General features: G+C 38.2%; 1 protein-coding gene across 1 annotated transcript in view; it reads left to right on the top strand.

Annotated features, from left to right (window-relative positions):
- LOC103797034 (extracellular sulfatase Sulf-1) overlaps nucleotides 1-21441 on the top strand; it is a gene marked incomplete at its 3' end in the record, with an annotated part of 92839 nt that overhangs the window by 11931 nt on the left and 59467 nt on the right. The window contains exons 2-4 of the mRNA XM_009069227.1: nucleotides 3923-3925; nucleotides 7439-7506; nucleotides 9725-9822. The remainder of the gene's footprint in view (nucleotides 1-3922; nucleotides 3926-7438; nucleotides 7507-9724; nucleotides 9823-21441) is intronic.

Here is a 21441-nt window from a genome sequence, read left to right as displayed (position 1 = left end):
AAGATTCAATTCATTTAATGCCATACATTTAATTAGGAACATGCAATTTCTACTAACCTATAGTCTTAGACTCCTCACTTGCAGCTTGGAGCCTCAACACAGTTCTTTATTCTGCACCGTTCCATGATCTCTGATGCCTCGGTGAGGTTTCAGAATCACACCTCCCTGCTGTTGCTCCATTTATCTCTGCAAATTAGAGGTCCCATTGCCAATAAAGAAGAATGTGTTCCATGGTATCTTCTCAGCTACTCTGCATCTTGATGTACATTGGAGTAGCCATTTTTAAATGATAGTTTATATACCAAGCTATGAACAAGATGGGGTGCTCTCCTTTTGGGACTGACATCCTATTCTGCTGTCTTTGTTAGAGGGTTAGTAACCTTGTCCAGAGATAGGGGTATAGAAAATGGACGAGCTGGAAGAATGAGTTTATTAATTTAGCATTATACAAATTTCCAAAATTGTAAAGCAGGGCCTTGAGTTTTACTGGTGAATTGATATTGTGCTATCCTGTATACCATGATATTAACAGAAGAACAGTGATGCCAATTTTCTGGCTTTAGGCTTCAGAAAAAGCTAACAATGTACCATACAAAAGCTGAATGAAAGAAATTGACATGAGTTTTTAAGATTTAAAACAGCTTTTACAGTTAAGATCTTTCACAGTCCTTCATATTGCTGGAAAAACTCAAAAGATATATGTTATAAAAAAAACCTTTGGAAGAGGAGACAATGTAGCTGAAGCTTGACTCTAATCTAATTTAGATTTTGTGAGTAGGACATGGAAAAAAATTGTTTTAGCAAGAACTAGTTCCTTCATCATGTTTTAATAAGGGAAGTGAATGTTTTTTCTCTGTCTGTGTGTGTGCATGTGGGAGGCACAACAGCATAAGTAAATCCCTGTATCCCTAGCCCTAGAATATTTAATGTAGCTTTCACTCTTTTGGACATATTTGACTTCTGGACTGTCCCATTTTTAAGTTCATGATAAGGACATTAAAATAAACAAATTACAAAGATATGAGAGAGGCAGTGCAAGCTATAGCTCCCAGCCAATCCACGAGTTCTTTTGCCTCCTTCTTTAATCCAGGTCTGCCAATATAGCAATATAAGATTTCAAGAAAAGAGGATTTTTTTTCCTGAGAAACAAAATTTACTAGCATTCTGTATTATGTAATGTACTGAGAATGCAAAATGTCTGGGTAGACTGATAAGTCACCTTTTGACTTACAAAAAAAAGTATATTCCCATTGATTACTAAAGCAGTGTTGTTTAAGGATAATGGTGTAATGGATACAAATTCATCCCATAATTCTTTAACCTCAGTAAATACATTGCAAATGTTTAGTGTCTATTGTGGCAACATAAAGCAGAAGTCTTAATTAGTCTGAATAAAACAAATACATAGGAGAGTTTTGAACTATGTTTCCAATTTCAGAAAAAAAAAAGCCTCGTAGATTTGCCTTATTACTTTTTTTTTCACATCTTGAATCAGACATGAACAAATGTGTTTGCATGTGTGAGTATTTTCCTCAAAGCACTGAGAAGAATGTTGTGTGAGAATTATCTTTTCCCTTCACAGTCATGCTGCTATTTGGTCACATTTCAATCCACCGAAAGGAAAAAAAATAGAAGGTAGGGGAATTGAAAGCACAACAGAACTGCTCAAATTATTTCAAACTTGAATGGTGCTGCAACTCTTAACAGAAGGCAGAGCTCAGTTGTGTTTATGGAATGGTTCCACATTTCTGAGAAAAAAAAAGCAAGCTAATAAAAATTTTAAAAAGCAATTACACTAACAAGCTAACAAAAGATTTATTATTTATATTTATTTTTATTTCTGTCTTTTTCTAGTAAACTTGTGCCTTCTCCAAATCATGGTGGCAAATTTCCAGCAAGTAGGCTCCTTCTCTCCTTTCTTGCCTTCATGTTTCACTTTCCTAAATTGCTCCTTAAATATTTAAATTAAGGTCATCTTGCTTTTTGACTCATTGATTGTAGTGACATTGTTCCTTATGTTCAGAAAGTGATAAGGAGTGGTCAGGTTTCAAGTCACACTGACTTTGTTATTTTAAGTGCTGAAATAGAGGAAAGTCTGCTTTATTAGACCTCTGAGTTACTTTTCTGTCTGAAATAACCTTGTCAGGAGTTGGTGTTTCTTGCTAAACAAAAGGCTGTATTTGACTGCTGAAAAATCTGCCAGAACAGTAATACAGAGGAAGATGCTGATATTTTACCAACTAAGAAAGCATACACATAATTTGGGGCTCATTAATCCTCATCAAGTCACATCTAAGAAATTTCCTGCTCCAGCTCCCCCTTCATGTACTTCAAGTATCAGTTAACAGTTTAAGTCTATTTTGTGGCTGCTAGAGTCTTCCAAAGACCTAAACTGAGATAGACATCCTTTTAAATGCAAATTATTAATTTTCTTCTCCCACTTTTGCATAGTAGAAGCACGGGAATACCTTACACCCTGAGAAATTACAGCAGTTTGTATAGAAGTTGATTGTGAGGAATAAGTGCCTGTCAGGTTCAGCCCATTTCAAGGAGATTCTGCTGCCTTTTTGGTGTTTCTAAGATGAGATATATTTCCTTCCAGTTTCTTCAGTGATTGATAGCATTGGAATAATGATAACGGGAATATTCCCCAAGTCTATATTTCTATTCAGTATTGGTACAATTGCCAAATAAAACCAGTCATAGAAGCACAGAATCATAGAATGGTTTGGGTTAGAAGGGACCTCAAAGATCATCTAGTTCCAACCCCCTGCCATTGGCAGGGACAACTTCCACTAGACCAGATTACATAAAGCCCCATCCAGCCCCACCTTGAACACTTCCTGGGATGATGCATCCACAATTTCTTTGGACAAACAGTTCCAGTGCCTCACCAACTTCACAGTAAATAATTTCTTCCTAATATCTAACCTAAACCTGCCCTCTTTCAGCTTGAAGCCATTACTCTTTATCCTATCACTACATCCCTTACAAAAAGTCCCTCTCCAGTTTTTTGTAGGCCCCTTTTAGGTACTGGAGGGCTTCTCTAAGGTCTTCTCAGAACCTTCTCTTTTGCAGACTAACAACCCCACTCTGTCAGCCTGTCTTCATAGGAGAAGTGTTCTAGTCCTCTGAGCATCTTTGTGCCCCTCCTCTAGATGTGCTCCAACAGTTCCACATCCTTCCTGTGCTGGGGGTCCCATAGTTGGATGCAACACCTGAGTTTGGCTCTCATGGGAGCAGAGTGGATGGGGAGAATCACCTATCTTGACCTGCTGGTCTTGCTTCTTTTGATGCAGCCTAGGACAGGTTGGCTTTCCGAACTGCAAGTGCACATTGCTGGATCATGTTGAGTTTCTTGTCAACCAACACCCCCAAGGCCTTCACCTCAGGGTTGCTCTGAATCCATTCTCTGGCCATCCCATGTCTGTGCTCAGGAGTGCCTCAACCAAGATACAGCACTGTCCACTTGGCCTTGTTGAATTTCATGAGGTTTGCACTGGCCCATCTGTCAAGCCTGACAAGGTCCTTCTGGATGGCATCCCTTCCCTCCAGCGTGTCAACCACACCACACAGCTTGGTGTCATCAGCAAACTTACTGAGGGTGCACTCAATCCCATTGTCTGCGTCATCAGACGTTAAAAAGTGCCAGTCCCCTGAGGAACACCACTTGTCACTGCTCTCCACTTGTACATTTTATGACTGGTATTGAATTGCTGCTTGCATATCCAGTATATAAATTGGACTACTGAGATAATCCTACTGAGTTTTGAATGTCCAGAATCACATGAGATCAGTTTTAACTGTCACTGTTTTGCATGTAGAAATAGATATTGTATTGATCTGCATAGCATGATCTATTGTTTTTTTTAAGAATAGATATTTCCATTGTTATGGCAATACTGCTGAACAAGTGGTGAAGTCAGTAGGATTCATAAATTGCTGGCATTTCATGTCTGTTTATTACTCTGAATGTATTATGAGGCTAGATGGCTTGCAGTGCCTGGCAGTGAGAGAGCTCTGTGTACGCTGGAGGTCCCTTACGTGCCAATAATGGAGCTGCAGTTCTGAGAAGTATTAGGGTATATCCTTATCCAGAAATACTTCTTACAGTGCTCACTGAAGGCAATGAGAAAGACGGATCCAGAGGAGACTTGAACACTTGCATAAACTGTGGTTGCTCAGACTGCTCTGCAATCATGCTTATAGATGGTCCAGAAAAAAAAGAAAAAAGTATTGGATAACTGGAATTGGATTCTGTTGTCCATTTTTTGGCAATTGTGAAGTCAGCCACCAAAATCTTTGCTGGGTCATTCTGTTTTCAGTGAGTTACTACTGCAATTATCTTGCACTGCTAACTTGTGCTTAGAATATTTAAACACTGGAAGTGTGAAAGCACTTTATGCACACAGAAATCACTGAGTTCTCCACTGGAATAAAGTTGTTTCTGAGTGAAATGGGAAGCTGCTGTGTAAGGACAGTCTTTATACATGTTTGATCTGAGTAAGTAATGAACATGTCGCTGGCTGAGTCTGTAGAAAAATGGGGGTCTAGTATTTTCCTGCTTTGGCAAAGACCTCTGTTCTGGCATGAAACAGTGCATAAATTTACGTCTGTCTCAGAGTTGGAGTGAATCACGCACAACACTCCCTACAGTCCCTCGGGTCTTCCTTGGAGACTTTGACAGTGTTTCTTTTGTGAAATTAAGTAAGTCGTTGCAGCCCCAGGAGATGGTAACAGCCATGTATTACACCTTCTGGAATGATTTGGAGAACTTTCTATCACCCAGGTATGGAAAAAGTCTTACACATCATAAACTCGCCTATGTTTTGTTGGTTATCTGTGTTATATAGGAAGGATTTCTCTCAGTGTCACACATGCACCTATGCTCCCCCAAATTCCAAAAAATATGCCATCCAGCAGTATCTAAACACCTGCTGTTCAAAGGCAAAACCAATAAATACTAGCTGTGCATTACAGCATGCTGTAAGGTTTTCCCATCCTGGGATGCTGTTAAGTCTCCATCTGTACCACAGGTTGGACATGTTTTGTGGCAAGGTGCCTGACTAAGGCTATATTCAGAATTGTGGTAGTAAATGGTGCACATAAACCTGAAGAAAAAAAAAAGAAAAAAAAAAAGAAAAAAAAAAATAGAATACTCCTGAAATTTCTTTAAATACAGCAGGATGTAAGGAAAAGAATGGGTCTTTTTTCCATAGAATAAAATTTTGACATAACATCCTTTCTAAAGTTAAGTCATAACAAACTCATTTGGACACCTACTGGAAAGTATTATATTTTCATATGCTCATGAATGTGGAAAACAGCGATCTGGAAACTTTGACAATAGTAGCTACCATCTCCATGTATATTTTTCTGCTCTGTATGGACTTTTTCAATGCCTACTAAAGTAAATGGAAAGATAGGAATCTTGATTCCAGTGCTGTTGGACTCACTCTTCTGCATATCATTCAAGGGGTTATTTCGTCATCTGTCTGCTTCATCATCTGATATTCTCACTTTTTTGTATATGTAGATAAAGAGATTCCTAAAGCCAATATTTCACTCCAGCTGGTATGATTAGGTGATTCTCGATTTTGTCTTATCACAAGTACTTGAAATTATCATCTTCAGTGCAGTAGTGAGCAAGAAAGAAAAAAAGAAAAAAGTAGTGTGTTTCTCACAATGAAAGAGGAAGATATTTTTAACAGTGAAGGAAGAGCTTTTCTTCTCCACATGCAGTCAGCTTGCTGACTGTGAACAGGATGATGTGAGGGTTGTTTTTTAAGCATCTTCCCTCTGCTTAATTTGCTGTTGTAACCATTGTTTTCTTCATTAGCTTAGTTTCATCTTGATAATTTGTTTTCTTTATTTTCTTTGCTATTACATTCTTGGCCATTAGAAAACCCGTTCCCTCCAAAAGTTCTTTGCCCAGTTTGTTTCCCATAACAACTATAATAATAGGGAAAAATATTCCTTTTAATAATTTAAGGGCCAAACTTCATCCTTTAGTACTTATATGCAGTCACCCCTTCAGTGGGATTTGCACTCATGTTACTGAAGCTGAAAATCTGGCCTTGTACATCACAGCCCAATCCTCCACATAGCTACAAGTAACTGTAATAAAATAAGACTTCATTTATGTTTCCAAACTGGGGGAATAATATAATTACTCATCTTCTAGTGTTTGCATACCTATCCTTCCTTCGCATCCTCTTGTGCTGGCTGATAGCTAATCTTTCCTTGCATCATGTGCTTGAGACTTGGTCTAACTAATACAGAAAGAGGAAAAAATATGTCAGTTATGACTTCTTGGCCTTTTAATATATCACAGATTTTGCTGTGGAGAAAAAAATTGCTTTAACACTACTGTTCATTCAACCAGCTCCTGTGGGAAGGGGCCTGGTGCACCCACCCATCCCTAGTGTTGGTCATCTAAGAGTTATTGCACTCAGAAGGTCAGCAGAGCATTGCTGGCTCCTATGATGTGGTCAGAGGAGAACTTATATGGCCATTGGGACAGATAAGTTGTGTTGAGTGTGATTGACCATGAGAGTGCTTTTCTTTTTTAATTTCTAACCTCTTGGCCCAAGCAATATACCTGCCTAAGAGTGCTGAGAGTATCTGGAGAGAAAGACAAGTCTTCATTAATTGCCCATAACTTTATATGACATTAATGGTGTGCAAAAAGGTTCGGTGATAGCTAGTGACAATGTCAAAGAAACCCTTCAGTCTGATTATCCCAGCTATTACAACCCTGCTAAAAAAATTGGAAACTGATCAACAGAAAAATGCATTGTTAAAAGCTGGAGAGACCAATCTTTCAAAAAGAGCCAAAACCACATATTAGGTAATACAATAGTAGCATTAATTTTTAGTTCTCCAATTACTTCATGCCTATGAAGGTTTCTAACATTAAGAGAATTTAGTCTAGATTCTGGGCTTATATTTTCAAGGTGAAATCACAGAAGATCTATTGGTTTTCACAGCCACTACCAACCTGACAACCTAACAGCACATTGGTTTGTATTTTGATTTATTAGGAAGCAGGCTTAATTGAACTTACTGGCTGGAATCTAAATAAGTCTTGCTGGATTTCTGCTTTGCACCTGCAGAAGCAGCTTTAGAGAGCTATTGCTCCCTGTAGATACTGTATACTGTCACTATAACCTCCTTGAGAAAAAAAAATCAAAAGCAAATTGTTGATAAATGAAGATAATTGCAGTACCAATGTACTTTGCTGTTACCGTTCACTGCTGAAATTCAAGGCAATGGTCTCAGTGGGGCTTATGGGATGGCTCAAAAAAGCATTCATCTGTGCAATGTTTTTCTTATTGTGCTGGGATAAAGTAATTTGTTGGGGGTTTTTTCTTTCAAAATATTGTCAGATTTATGGCTTAGAAATTGTTGTAATTTTATATTGGTTTATTTACTACAGAAAAAAAAGACTGAACTGAAGAAGAGTGGAAATATAATGACAATATTTCTTTCTTGCATAAGAAAAAGGTAAGATTTAGAGGACCATAATATGCAAGTACGTATTTATAGCATAATAATAACTATGAAGTAATTTGTTAAGTTTGCAAATACTGCAAGCTTTTGATTTAAACATATTCAGAGTGTCACAGTCTTGGCTGCCTAAAAACTGATGATTTAAAATTCACAATCCTTTCCAATTAGCTGGGACAATGAGTCCACTGTTTACACCACTCTACTGACCTGCATTAGAGAAGCAAGGTAGCTTTTCATTTTGTAGCAGAATATTAGGGTTGTAAGTATTTCAGGTTTCTTGACATACTATCTTCAGTTTGGATTTGTTGAAAGGAGGGTTCATTCTTTTTTTTTGCACCCAGTCCATTCCCTGGAAGATATAAATGCTCCAATTTTTCCTGGGATTTTTTTTTCTTTCATCCCAGGTACCCAGCTGTGAATGAAATAATGCTCCCCATATGTGTTCATTGTTCCCATTGCTGGTGTCTGTGCAACTCACTAGAGTTTTCCTAATAAGGTTGGGTCTGACCTTTCAGAAGTTCTCAAATGGGGAATCTAGCTGCACTCATCCTCAAAAGAGAAAGACTTCCCTGCCACTGCTCTTATAAACAGCTGTAAGAAACAGTAAAGCATACTTGTTCCAAAACTGAAGTCAGGCCTCAGAGCTGTGCAAGAGTGTGCAAGATGCAGGCAGCCATGGTCTGGCTGCTCCTTCCCAGAAGGGTGGTGCGCCAGATGGAGAGAGATCCTGCAGAAGGGGAGCAGACAGACTGACAGAGAAAGAGACTTCACAACAGAGAAAACTAAAGTCTAGAGAGAGGCCCTTTTGGCTGATGAGCTGGCTTAGGCACGAAAACAGTGTCTGATGGTTTTAGTGTCCCCATGTTTAAGGTGAGGGTTTCATGTTGCATATGCTGACTACTAGGGTGCTGATACCCAGTTGTCCTCCTTTCTTGTGACAGCACTGGGAGTAGTGTGACAACACAGGGACCCAGGTGATAGAGATGACCCATCTGAAAACTAATATTCTATGCTAGTTTGCTGTTATGGTTTTGGCTGGTATGATTGGTACTTGGACAGGTTAGTGTTCTCACCTGCATCCCCTCAGCCTCAGGAGTGTGTGTGCTGGCACATGCTGGAGAGACCCACTGCCAGGACAGTGTGGGCAGGTGATGTCTCTTCTGTTTATGACTAGTTTATGACTAGTCAAGGCTGAAACTATGTCTCATGTGAACAAAATATTTCCTGTGTTCATGAAAATAAATGAAGTAAAGCTCATTATTTCTGTCAGTGAAACTTTCTCCTGACTGGAGTCACCTATGAGATCATGAATCTTAATAGTAGCTCAGGTCAGAAGAGGAACAAGAAGCTATGAACCAGTTGGTTCTTATTAAAGGAAGAAGATGAGTGAGGAATTTATATTAATATAGTAGATACAGGTAGCTACCTTTCAGTTGCCTAAAGACAAAATGAAGTAGTTTGTGCTAATTTATATATTATTGCAATATTACCTCATTTTAGTAAAGAACAAATGAGTGAACAATTATGAAAGCCAAGACAGGTATCTCCAAAACTGAAGTTTCTATTAAAATATTGCAAACATTATCAGAAAATATCCTGACAAGTTATAGAACTTACTGATGGAAATTGAGATATTTGAATTGTCCTTTAGAATCTGTGGCTGGAGATGCAGACATTTTGTTAGTCACACAGTAAGGCTACACTTGAAGATATACAGTTCTATTAAATTTGGTAGAGCACTCCACAGGGAGTGCAAAAGGAAAGCACTTTCATTTGATTTTGACAGTTAAATAAAATATAGTTTATCATTTCTGTACAGTTATTTGATAATAGTAGAAGTTGCTCTTTTTGTTCTCACATAGAAGAACATCTACCATAAGTTATCTTGGATGTCTTATGACTCTGGAAAAGCAGGTACACATTGATAGGTACTTTAGTAATGAAAAAATGACAAGGAAATCAGGATCTTTAAAAATTAAGGTATGCTCTCCAGAGTTTCCATTATTTTAACTATGGCAGCTTGCTAACTTGTAAGTGGTGATTAGACATGGATAAACTTGGTTCTGCAGAGTGATTCAGCAAAGTAAATAGGAATTAATAAGTTTGGTTTTGCAAACAAATTCTAAATCCAGTATGAACAGAGCTTGTGTTGCAACTAAAATGTGTGATTCCTAGCAGTTATAAGTATTAATGTGTTCTCCCCTTTTTGCAGGTTTTGCCTATAATAAATTCACTGAGCAAGACATACAGACTTCTGTCCAATGCTATGAAAATTAACCAAGACATATTAACTTCAGGAAATCTTCAAAGGTACAAAAATAAAATGCTTATTCAGTAATTAATTAAACCAAATAAGCCATCAGCATGTGCTGCATAGCCTAAGTATTATGTCAGGTCAATAATTAAGCTGTAGTAAATCTTCTGGAGGTTCTATCCTGACAAACTTTAAAGGCTCAAGACTAACCCAAGGATCCTTAACGTTTTAGTGAGCCAGTAAATGATTACACAGATAGTTTCTCAATCCAATGTTTGGTACTATTAACTTTCAATTTTTTAAGGCATCCAGGAATTGTATGTTTTGTGGTTATTGAATAATATCCTGTGAACAAAATGTATGCTTTTCTTGAGTTTACAAAAAGGGATATTTTATAGGCTTCAGTTATGTCAAGATAAAAGTGTACTTTTCCTGCATGGAAGATATACATTAGGCAAAAAGTAATGGTTTAGAATTTTCCCTTGTTTATGTGAACATGATGATTATGAAAACTTGAACCTAATCTCACTGTATGCAGCTGGTCATGGTAAAGAAAAAGCATTATGCAAGCTGTCTTACATGACTCTGCCAAAGCAATTCCAAAATATCTGTGGTAGTTATGTGCTTTCAAGGTCTGGCTGACTTTTTAGGTGGAATTAGGAGGTCATAGAAAGTGGTGTGACCTCGTGATGTGGGAATTATGGCACTAGACTGAGTATCAAATCATACATCTCATCTTAACAAACAAAAATATAAAGCCACATGACAGAACACAGAGCAGGAAGTTTGAAATGCTCTGAGACTCATTTTTTTCCCTCAACTGTATTATTTTCTGTCACCTCATTTACATAAAATATTTCTCGTTAAACAATTTGCAAATGCATGTGATTTAATAGCAGGTATATGTGTGACAGAGGTAAATTTGTATTTAAAATTAAGAACATTACTAGCAGTAAAAGACAGCTGGTATACATCAAGCTTATTTTACGTGTGGGTCTTTGTATGGAATTTTGTTGGAACCAGTTAGTCTTTGACATGTTAGCTCATAGTTTATTTTAATTACAGAATATTTAGATTACCAGATCTTCAGATAATGTTTCATAATTATTGGAATTAATATAAGATTATCCAATCTGCTTTATTTTCCCTCCAGATATGTGGCTGTAATATTGGTCCCATATAAAGCACATATTATTTTCTTGCATGCAGCATATCAGGATAACCAGGCTGTTCTATACAAATGATCTAGTCATTAACTTCATTTCCATCTTAATGTTTTCTCCTGACTTTATCTAATTTTAATCTAGGTTTATCTATAGTTTGATCTAGGTTGCTCTTAAAGAGGTTAACTTGCATAGGGCCAAGAAAATGCATGCCTTAGATTTCCACAGAAGTGGAAGCGATGAAATAATATGATTTAGATGAGTAGTTTTGCTTTTGATTAAGAGACTGGATTGGATTGTTATTTGCCATACCTTCCAGTTCTATTCAGTGAAATCGCAAGTGATCATTTCGGTTAAGTTCCTAGTCTACTAAAAGGAGGAAGCACAAATAATCCTGTGAAGGACATTATACTGGAATATTTCCAAGAAAGTTTTGCAGATCCAAAGGTTAATTTCTATTTTTCTTAAAGCTTGGACATTGTTTATCTAACCTGAAACTTTAGTGGTTCACTCTTCATTGATTACATCATCTGCTGTTCTAGAGAGATTTTGCAAGAAAAGTTTATAAACATAGTTTTTCTCTACTGATTTAGGGTCATGGTATCTCACACAATGAACCTATAACTGTGAAGTATGCATAAATGTAATTCATACTTCTCAGTTTAGGAATGCCTTCAGAATCTTTATTATGAAATAAAGTGTTATCACTTGCACCACAGATAAAATAGTTGGAAAGTTCCAAGAAAAATGAAGTCGGCTTTTTGACCTGAAGCTTAAAAATCATGTCTCTTATGTATATAATCTATTAATGACACGCTCAGTGCAAAGACTTTCCTGGCACATTATCCGCTGACATTCCAAGAGCCAACTTCAGTTAATTAAGTTGAATACAACTTAACCCTAGGGTCAGATCTTTTAGAAATGTAGTTTCATTACTGTGCACACACGTATCCCAGTCCCAGTTCCAAATATATATATATGGTTCCCAGTTTATTTTTGGGAAGTGCAAGTGCTTGAAAAACCCATTTCAATTCATCTGTGATGAGCATGATCTTTAAATAAGAACTGGAGAGGCTTGCAGGAATTAAGAGAGTGGGTCTGCATGAGGTCAAGAGTACTGGGCTGACAAGCGGTGTCTCCAACCAAGAAACTTGGGTAGATGGTCAGATGGATCTCACAGAATAACTTGGAAAAATCCCAACAGACAGTAGATTGTCAGGAGAGGCAGGAAAGCTGAGTAGCAGAGACATGTAATATTTTCTTGCAGTTCACTGTCTCACCATTTTACTGTATGCACACTAAGGGCACAGTCACTAGTCTATCAGCAGAAGGCATTGCTGAGCGTCCTGCTAGAAGGCGTACAGCAGAATTATGGTCTTTTTGTAGGGTTTCTCTTTCTGTGCTGTGATATTTCATTGTTATTAGTTGTTTATACAGGAAGCAGGCAAGTTGTGCTGAATCTGTAATGAGGCAGCCTTTCTCTAGCCAGGATCTTGTCAAGCATCTTCATCTCTGTGTCTAGAGGCTTTTTCTTTCTCTCTTGCTTAAAGGTCACTAGGAAATCCCTATCCGAAAATAGGGAAGTCCCTTAGGAAAAATCCTCTAACACAGAGATACATCTTTGTATTGTAAAGATTATGTGCTAAAATGCATGCTAAGAAGCTACTTACTTCTACATCTCTCCCAATTGATCTCTGCCATCAGTGGCTTTAGTCTATCTCACTCGTATGTTTCACTTTTGAAAGCAAAACTGATTCATTCTCAGCTCTCTTTCGTCTCATGTTGTCGAGTTTCTCAGTTTGGAAGAGGATTACGTAGAAGTGGATTATTAGCTGAAAGATATGGGGGTTTCCCCTAAATGCATTAGTGTAAATGTTTTTTAACTACAATAGATATATCTGATAAAATCAGTTGTTCCAACAAGACACAACTTTACCCCTTCATTTCCCTCTATTTTGTGACCTTTTTTGCCCACATCACATTTCTGGTCTGACCTGGTAAATAAGTGCCCTTTCCATTTGGTTTTTGTTTCACACTCTCACACATAAAACTTTTCTATGTTTTTCTGTATACACTGTTGATTAAGATCTAGAGGGAGTTTTGTTTTTCAGACTGTCAATAGAGTAGAAAGTCTGTGATCTTGGTGTTTTCCCTTTAGAAGCTGTAAAAATGAAGATTCTGGGATTCACTTTTAGTATATCTGTAACCTACCACATGTCACTTAAGTTGTTTGCCTTTGTGGCTGCTCATCCCTATTAAATTAGTTCACACCAGTAGAGCTCCAAAGAGAAACGATGAGGGGTTTCTCCTTCGTTTCCTCTTACTACTTAGTGGAAAGGGCTCTCAGCTGCAGATTATATTGGTTCATTGGTTTCCTTACCGGTGTGTTTCTCCTCACTGCATGCCTTAATGAGGAACAGCCGGTCAGCAGTTTGGTGGGCAGTATGCTGAGAGTGTGCTCAGGAAAAGAGAGACAGGCAAGAGTAAAATAGATCCAAATAACTTCCTTTCCAACCTGCATCAAAATGAAGGCAGGAATTTTTGAATAAGTGTATTTCTAAGATTTCAAGATCAAGCTGTCAAAATGCCAGTCTCTGGAAGTATTTATGAACCTTGTCCTACTTTTAGGTGGTGTTTTTCTTCCTGTAAGAGCCAAGTCACTTCCTTCCCATCCATTATCAGTCATATTATTGTGCCTTACTGGCGAAATGGTGCCATGTAAGGGCATCAAAATAACACATGCTTAGTGTGATAATAATACTAGTAATGTTTCATGTATGAAATGGTTTTAAGGTGGAGTTTGTAAAAGAATTGTATGTGTCATTATTTCCTCTACCCCTTCCAAGTATTTCCATTCAGAGGAGCATTTAAGAAGAATTGAGATTTTTTTCAGCCACACACTTCTACTGCCAGTAACTTGATCCAGAAGTTTCTCACTGTTTTTCTTGCAAAAAACGCAAAATATCTTTATTAGGAAGTAGACCTACAGCGTAATTAAGATTGTAAAAATCATAGACTCATAAAATGGTTTGGGCTGGAAGGGACATTAAAGATCATCTACATCCAAGTCCCTACCATGGGCAGGGACACCTTCCACTCTACCAGTTTGCTCAAAGCCCCATCCAGCCTGGCCTTGCATTCTTCCAGGGCTGGGGCATCCACAGCTTCTCTGGGCAAACTGTGCCAGTGCCTCACCACCCTCATAGAGAAGAATTTAATATCTAATCTGAAGATATCCTTTTTCAGTTTAAAGCCATTCCCCCTTGTCCTATCCCTGCATGTCCTTGTAAAAGGTCCCCCTCCAGCTTTCTTCTAGACCCCCTTTAGGTACCAAAAGGCAGCTCTAAGGTCTCTCTGTAACCTTCTATTCTCCAGGCTGAGCAACCCTAACTATCTCAGCCTGTCTTCATAGGATATGTGCTCCAGCCCTCTCATCATCTTAATGGCATCCCTCTGGATGTGCTCCAACAGTTCCACAACTTTCTTATGTTGTGAACCCCAGAACTGGACACAGTGCTCCAGATAGGATCTCATGAGAGTGAAGTAGAGGGACAGAATCCTTCTACCTGCTGGCCACACTGCATTTGATGAAGTCCAGGGTACAGTTGGCTTTCCGGGCTGCAAGTGCACATTGCTGGGTCATGTTGAGCTTACTGTCAACCGGCATGCCCAAGTCCTTCATCTCAGGGCTGCTCTCAGTCCATTCTCTGCCCAGCCCATATTTGTGCTTAGGATTACCCTGACCCACATGCAGGACCTTGCAATTCACCTTGTTGAACTTCTTAAGGTTCACACAGGAACTATATTACAAGATATACTCAGGGAATGGGACAAAAAGATTACTGGAAAGGAAACTGTTTCCTGACTTCATGTATTAAGATCAGAATGGCAAATTAAAACAGTTAAAGCAAAATCATAAACAGGCAGAACTGCCTAATGTGACATCAGTGATGAGATAAACTAATATTGAAACTGTAAATGCTTTTTGTGTGAGATATATGAATAAGACTGACATTTCTTCACAGAGGACATTTTTGGACATCTAGAAAAAAATTACTTATCTCCAGCTGCTTAAATCTACTTGCAGTGAGGAAAGCACTTGGACATGTGTTTATATAAGTATACATGCTATTGACATAGCAATGAAGCAGCTTACTGACTCAGGGCCAAGAAACACCAATGGGAAAACTTTTCAGCATTTATTGTTGCCTTGCAGTTTTATACATGTAAGACAACATTTCTTTCTCATTGTTGCCTCAAGTTGTAATCATTTTCCCTACTGCCTTCTCAATCTGTTCCCAGCAGGAAGAAGAAATTGGCTTATTATCTGTGTCACATGAAGGTCTGGTAGGTTTGGTCTTGACATGCCACCAGACTATGTATAAGTGAAGTGCAGGCTTTCACCTAAAGAAATGTTGAGAGTGAAGATATTGCTTCCAGGGAAGAATTCAACCATGTTTCACACTTTATTCCTCACGTGGAAGAAAACTTTATGGTTTTCCAGCCAGTTTTGCAGTTCTTACTAAATAGGAGTATGTACAATGTAGAGATGAGGTGTACATACGAGATTCTCTAAGTAAGCCACCATCCCCTTCTCAGCTCCTTTGGTGCCATGCCAGTGAGAAAACTGGTGCGCTAGTTAGCCGATTAAGCTGGTATTTAGGGGAATTTAGTCTCACCTCCTTGCTCCAGGCAAGACTTCCTGTATGACAGTGCTACAGTCAGTGCCACAGGGAAAACATTGCTTCACCATCTCACAGAAGAGAGACATTTAAGATTACAGAGTGCTTGGATAATGCAGTAATGGGATGCTCATAAATGCCATAGGGAAATCCCAGGCTTCATGGCTCAGCAACTGCTATCACACAGTGAGTGTGTTTATCTCTAGGAACTAGTCCTGGAAGCTGCAGGCCATGCCAGTTCCCACTGAAGGCATTCTTAGACCCCTCAGTGATCAGGTCCAGAGCTTCTATGGGATTTGGAAATCCTGTAAGATGTAAATTAAGATAACTAGGCAATAAAATATAACCACTGATTAACAAAGCAGGTCTTTATAGCCATTAATTCTATATTTATTAATAGTCAGAGACATGACTGAGTGACAGTGTTCAACCATGCAGCTAATTGAAAGCAAATAAAGATATGATGACACAGTAATCGTAACTGAAATGAAAACATTCTTCCCCAGCGTTTTTAAGTTCTTACATACTCATTAACTTTTTCTTTTAGGTAAGAGGCTTTCCCCACAACTCTTCATAGTTTAAATGGTACCAAATTAAACCATCATGTATACGGTGTTTCCTGAGTATTTAAAACTGTGCATAACTATCAAAATAATCCGGAATAATATAAGACAACAAAAGAAAACAGTTTTTCTATGGAAACTTGGACTTAGAATTTCAGTTGTGATTTAGATAAATTCGCAAATAACCCAACAAGTGGCCATGATGCCGTGGAAGTGATGAACACTGCATGGCCTCATGCTTAGGTTACACTGAAAATTCTAGAAGGATTATATTCTCTGATGCTCAGAACATAGTGGATGTACTTTACATCTCAAGGTAATCATCTAGATCAAGTTGAGTTTTTAACCCTATGAAAGAAGATAAGTATTTTAAGAATATTTTGTGTTGGCGGTGGTGATTTTTATTATTTTCCCCATTATTTTCCTTCTGTTCACTACCAAGTGCTGTTATACCACCTTCAGAATGCACAGTCTAATTCGCAGGTGCATGGTAATTTTCTGCTGGGTCTCTGCTGAGTCTCTTCTCCCAATCTGAGTATTGTATAACACACACTGCCCAGGCTGGGATAAAAATAAAGAGAAGTGATACAGAGCTTAAGGTGAAGCATAATGCTGAAATACAATAGCAGCAAAGATCTAACTAGTAACTCAAAGAATATTACTGGAATGGACAGCACAGGATACTTATAGGTGTTGGCTGGAGAAAAAAGGGTGATAAGAGAGACCTGAGTGGGTCTGTCTCATTTCAGGAACATATCAAAGGTAGAGCAGCTCTGCTGTTCTACTGGCTTCTGAAAAATTTGTGATGATTTTTAATAATGCACAACTCTGTAATAAGACCAGTATCATGAGCTTCCTGTGTCCTTTGTGCTTCATGATGATTACAGTGACTTTATTAGAGTTACACACCTTCTGCTGTCTAGCAAACAGCTTTACAAACATAAATTCTATCTTATAAATCACTATTACTAAAGGTATATAGGCTACATTAGACATATTCCTATAGCAAAGATTTGCTGGCTACCCTATGCAGAGTTACTCATTAGATTAACACCACTATAGCATCTGAACAAGACTTCTGTCTCTGGAGGACATTTTCTGGTTTTGCTGTTGAATTAGTTCTGAAGTTTGCTATTCACTAAGCAAATATAGCTGAACAAGAAGGGGTCACTTTGCAAGTTGAATTTTCAGTGCAGGGCAACAGTTTATGTGCATTCTTGATCAGTACATTGAATAGCAACAAAATACTTCTGTAGATCAGAGTTTTAAAATGCAAGCTTGAAATGGGTGCAACTTCTATCTAAATAACAATATAAGAGACTTCTGGCTCTTACGTTTCATTGACTGTTACTTTTCTTTTTGTAGACATGTCCTTTCTGTAAGTACAAATAAAGGAAAACATTTTCAAGTAGCAGTGTTACTTTGCTGTATGAAGAAAACAAGAGGGATCATTTCACCCATCATTGAAATGCAGCCATTTCAGTGATGCATAATTTTAGTGGTGCTAGCAAGCTAAACAAGGGTTTAATGAGAAGTAGAATAATATGTGCTGTTAAAACTGTAGAGAAATGATAAGCAGGATAAAATGCAGATGCTTAATTAAAATATTTTGTATATATCTTAGAGCTGTTTATTTTAAATAATGACTATTTTCTTATCTATTGGGTCCATTGTAAACTCAAAGACTTTTGATAAAGGAAGATGTTTGGCCTGCTTCAAACTACAAAAGATTTGCAATTTTTCTAAGTCCACAAGCACTGGATTAATGTTAGTGTCAAGCTGGTTCTATGTTAAGCTCATTTAATGTACCTCTGGGCTATAAGATGTTACTTTGCTAGTAGCAAAAGTCACATGTTTTCAGGTATTGACAGTGCAAGTAATGCCAAGTTGTTTGTGTGTTTGAGTGCATCAGAGTCTTTTCAACATTCATTCAATGAATTTGGCAAACTGTAGCCTCTGCCGAAGAGGGCCCTGTGCCTGTGAGCATACAGCTGAGGGAATTATTAAACCTCCAGCACTGAAATCTATAGCTTCATTTAGTTTAGACCTCCCAAAGGAATTTTTATGCCCGTAGCTAAATAGCAAACAATTTTGAAACTGACTTTACCTAGGTTGCAAACTTCTTATTCATCATCAGAAGAAGTAGAAAGAATAATTTATCTATTTATTCCTCTTTAAGTACATTTTTTGTTTAAATATATTTAGGTACAGTAGGTCAAATTAGCCTTACAACTGCAGTTGTAAAAAACAACAGCCTCTGTGAAACTTTGCAAGCATTGGTCTTAAGGAAGGAAGCCTGATCCAATAGGTGGAACACAGGAGCAGAGCTGGAGTGCTGCTTTCCTGGCTCCTTCCTGGGTTGTTGAGTGACAAAGTAAGTCATGCAACAATACCACGATTTACACAATGTTGTGAGTCATCTTTAACGGATAATCAGAAAATGCATTAAGCTGCTCAGATGGGAGCCTGACATTTCCCAAACTGTCACAGACTACACATGACTTCTGTACATTTGTGTGGTGAAGAATGCTCAGAGAAAAGTTTTGTTGTCCAAAGCAAAAGGCAATAAAGGGATTTAAGGATATAATGCTCTGAGAATAGAATTTGCTAAGTATTATCAGACACCTACAATCTGTGGGGTAGGTTTTTTCCCTCCCAGACTGAGATCTGGGCAAGGAGAAATGGAAACAGCTTGTAGTGGATGACAAGGGGATGGATACCCTAGATAGCTGTCTCTTGCACAAACACAGACACCTAGGTCAGGGCTACATACAGTCAGGCTTCTCTGAGAAGCCGGTACTTGGAGTCTGAAGTCGTGTCCTCAGTCTCAGTTCTTGCTCCTAGACTCTTTCTACATTATCCCAAAATTGTCATTTGATAAAGAGCAGAAAGGTCTCAAGAATGCCAAGAGCCCATCCCCACATCAAGTGATCTAACTGAAGAATCGAGCCTCCCTCCATCCTCTTCCTCTTCCTTGTCCCCAGCATATGGATCTTGCCTGGAGCAGCTTTCCCAGGAGAGGCAGACTGAACCTTTTGCCGTCATTGCCCGGTGGCTGTAGAACACTCCTGAAACTGGAGCTGGAGCTCCAGATGTCTTCATGAGGAGGGCTTGAACATCAGACTTCCAGTTTCTGATGGATCCCTAGCGTGCCATGAATTTTCCGTTGCTGATGTGTGCCTCACAAATTGGGTTCCTTTGGAAAATTATGCCTGTTTTGAATCTCCCAAACAGCTTTAGCTAAAAGGCAGGATCTTAAGCAATTAGTGCAACATAGGCAGGGTGACAACTGAGCAGACCCAGAAGCCTAGCATTAGGTCTCCAAGGAACTTTAGGTATCTTAAGCTGTGCAGCATGATAGGTATGGATTATTTTAATTGCTCTTCTGAAGTTAAGCCCTAAGTTTCTCTGAAAGTGTACTGGTGTGATTTGTTGCATGCTTGCTGACAAGCACATTGGTTCATGCTATAGTGACCCAAGTACTTTTAGAGACTGTAAATTTGTTTGTATATGTGTCATAGTTCCTACAACTGTCCATGCAAGGGTTTAACTGAACCTGATTAGCTTAATCAGTACAGGCTTGTACATGGTCATGCCTTTCTCACATCTGTGCCATTTATTTCACTGCCTGCTTTCCCTCTTTCATCTTGTCACATTTTTTCTTATCAAAGTTCCCCTGACTTTAAACACTTCCCTGAATCTTTTCCTTTTTTATTCTCTTCCCAGTTGCCTTTTTTATCTATGTAGAAAGCTGCAGAAGATGTAAATATGGTGGAGGATGAGACTAAATATGATCTGAAAATTCAATATAGTTTGCCCCTAAGCTCCTCATAGCAAAAATTGGGATCTGAACACCTTCCTTAGCTTGCTTAGCACAGCTGAGCAGAGCAAGGGGAACAGGAACACTGTCAAGTGTGCTGGTGTATTAGGCTTCAGGAAAAAGTAAAAAAGCATTAGAGGGCAAAACTGTGCTATGCTTTCCCTCACAGGAACACTGGGTACTCAGGCACAGCTTCCCTACAGCATAAGGAAAAGCAGCAAGTGAGTCTTTTCAGTGCTGTAAGTTTAGTCTTATGTCAGTGTCACTTTTCCAAAGACAACAGTATTTTATTGGCTTATATTGATAAGATTCAGGATCACAGTTGTTTCTTCTGAACACAAGCCTATATTTTTCCTCCCCAACTGTGGATTACACTAATATGCTTTCTCTCCCCTTATATAAGTGTACTAAGTTTTGAATGCGTACATAAAAAAAATAATAGTGCATGTATATGTGTGTATGTATGTGTGCACCAGTAGCTAAATATAGATAAAGACATAGGTGGAATCTCTAGCCTGGTCTTGTAGTGGTGATCATTGATTTCCCAGACACAAGCTGGGAAATCATGAAAATATAAGAAACCATCCCCAGTGTGACTTTTTCATCTTCTTCATCTTTTTCTGTACCTTTTGTAGTTGTACAAGAGTTGTACCTTTGCATACAACCTGAAGGAGCATCCCAGGGAGAGACAGTAGGTCCATTATGTCCTAAAACTTTCAAATTTGTGCTTTTCAGTATCTTTTCAGTAAAAAGTGTTATGCAATAACTTTAAAATGGCACCAATTACCTTATCTACTGGGTAGGATCCAGGGACCTAGATGTAGGTGGTAGCATGTGAATATCTGGAGTCCCATTATAGGCAATAGCATTTTGTCAATACAGCCAGTGAAGCTTGGAGAGCTGCACCTGGACAGTCAAATAGTTTCTAAGTTCCTCTAACTCTACAGGCTAGATTCTCCTCTGACTCTCATGGGAGCTTAGACACTTACTTCATGTAGTGACACTCACATTTTAAGAATTAAATCTTGGTGTCTACAATGCAGAGTTGAATTCCACCCACTGAAATAATTAAAGTAGATGTAAATATACATGTGAAGTAAAGACAGTGATTGAATTAAAACTGTTGTGATTTTAGCATTAATAAATTCAACCTATTCGGTGATGTGGCTCTCAGAGGTAATTAAAATCCAGTGTGTAGCTAACTTTTATATGCATTTTATATGCGTCTATCATAGGAGGGATATATATGCTCATATTCATGAGGCAAGTAACTCTAGAATATCTTTCTCATGTTTAAGATATTCAGAGTGCTCAGCAAGCATTTAGTAATGCTAACTCCCATTAAGCATTACATAAGTCAATTACACTTACTCATTTCCAAAGAAAATATTAAAACCAGAAGTTAGAGAGCTAGTCCTGTAGAGTCTGAACAATTCCAAATAATGAT

Source organism: Acanthisitta chloris, unplaced genomic scaffold, assembly GCF_000695815.1.
Source record: "Acanthisitta chloris isolate BGI_N310 unplaced genomic scaffold, ASM69581v1 scaffold17602, whole genome shotgun sequence".
Lineage (NCBI taxonomy): Eukaryota > Metazoa > Chordata > Aves > Passeriformes > Acanthisittidae > Acanthisitta > Acanthisitta chloris.
This window is presented reverse-complemented; position numbering and strand designations above follow the sequence as displayed.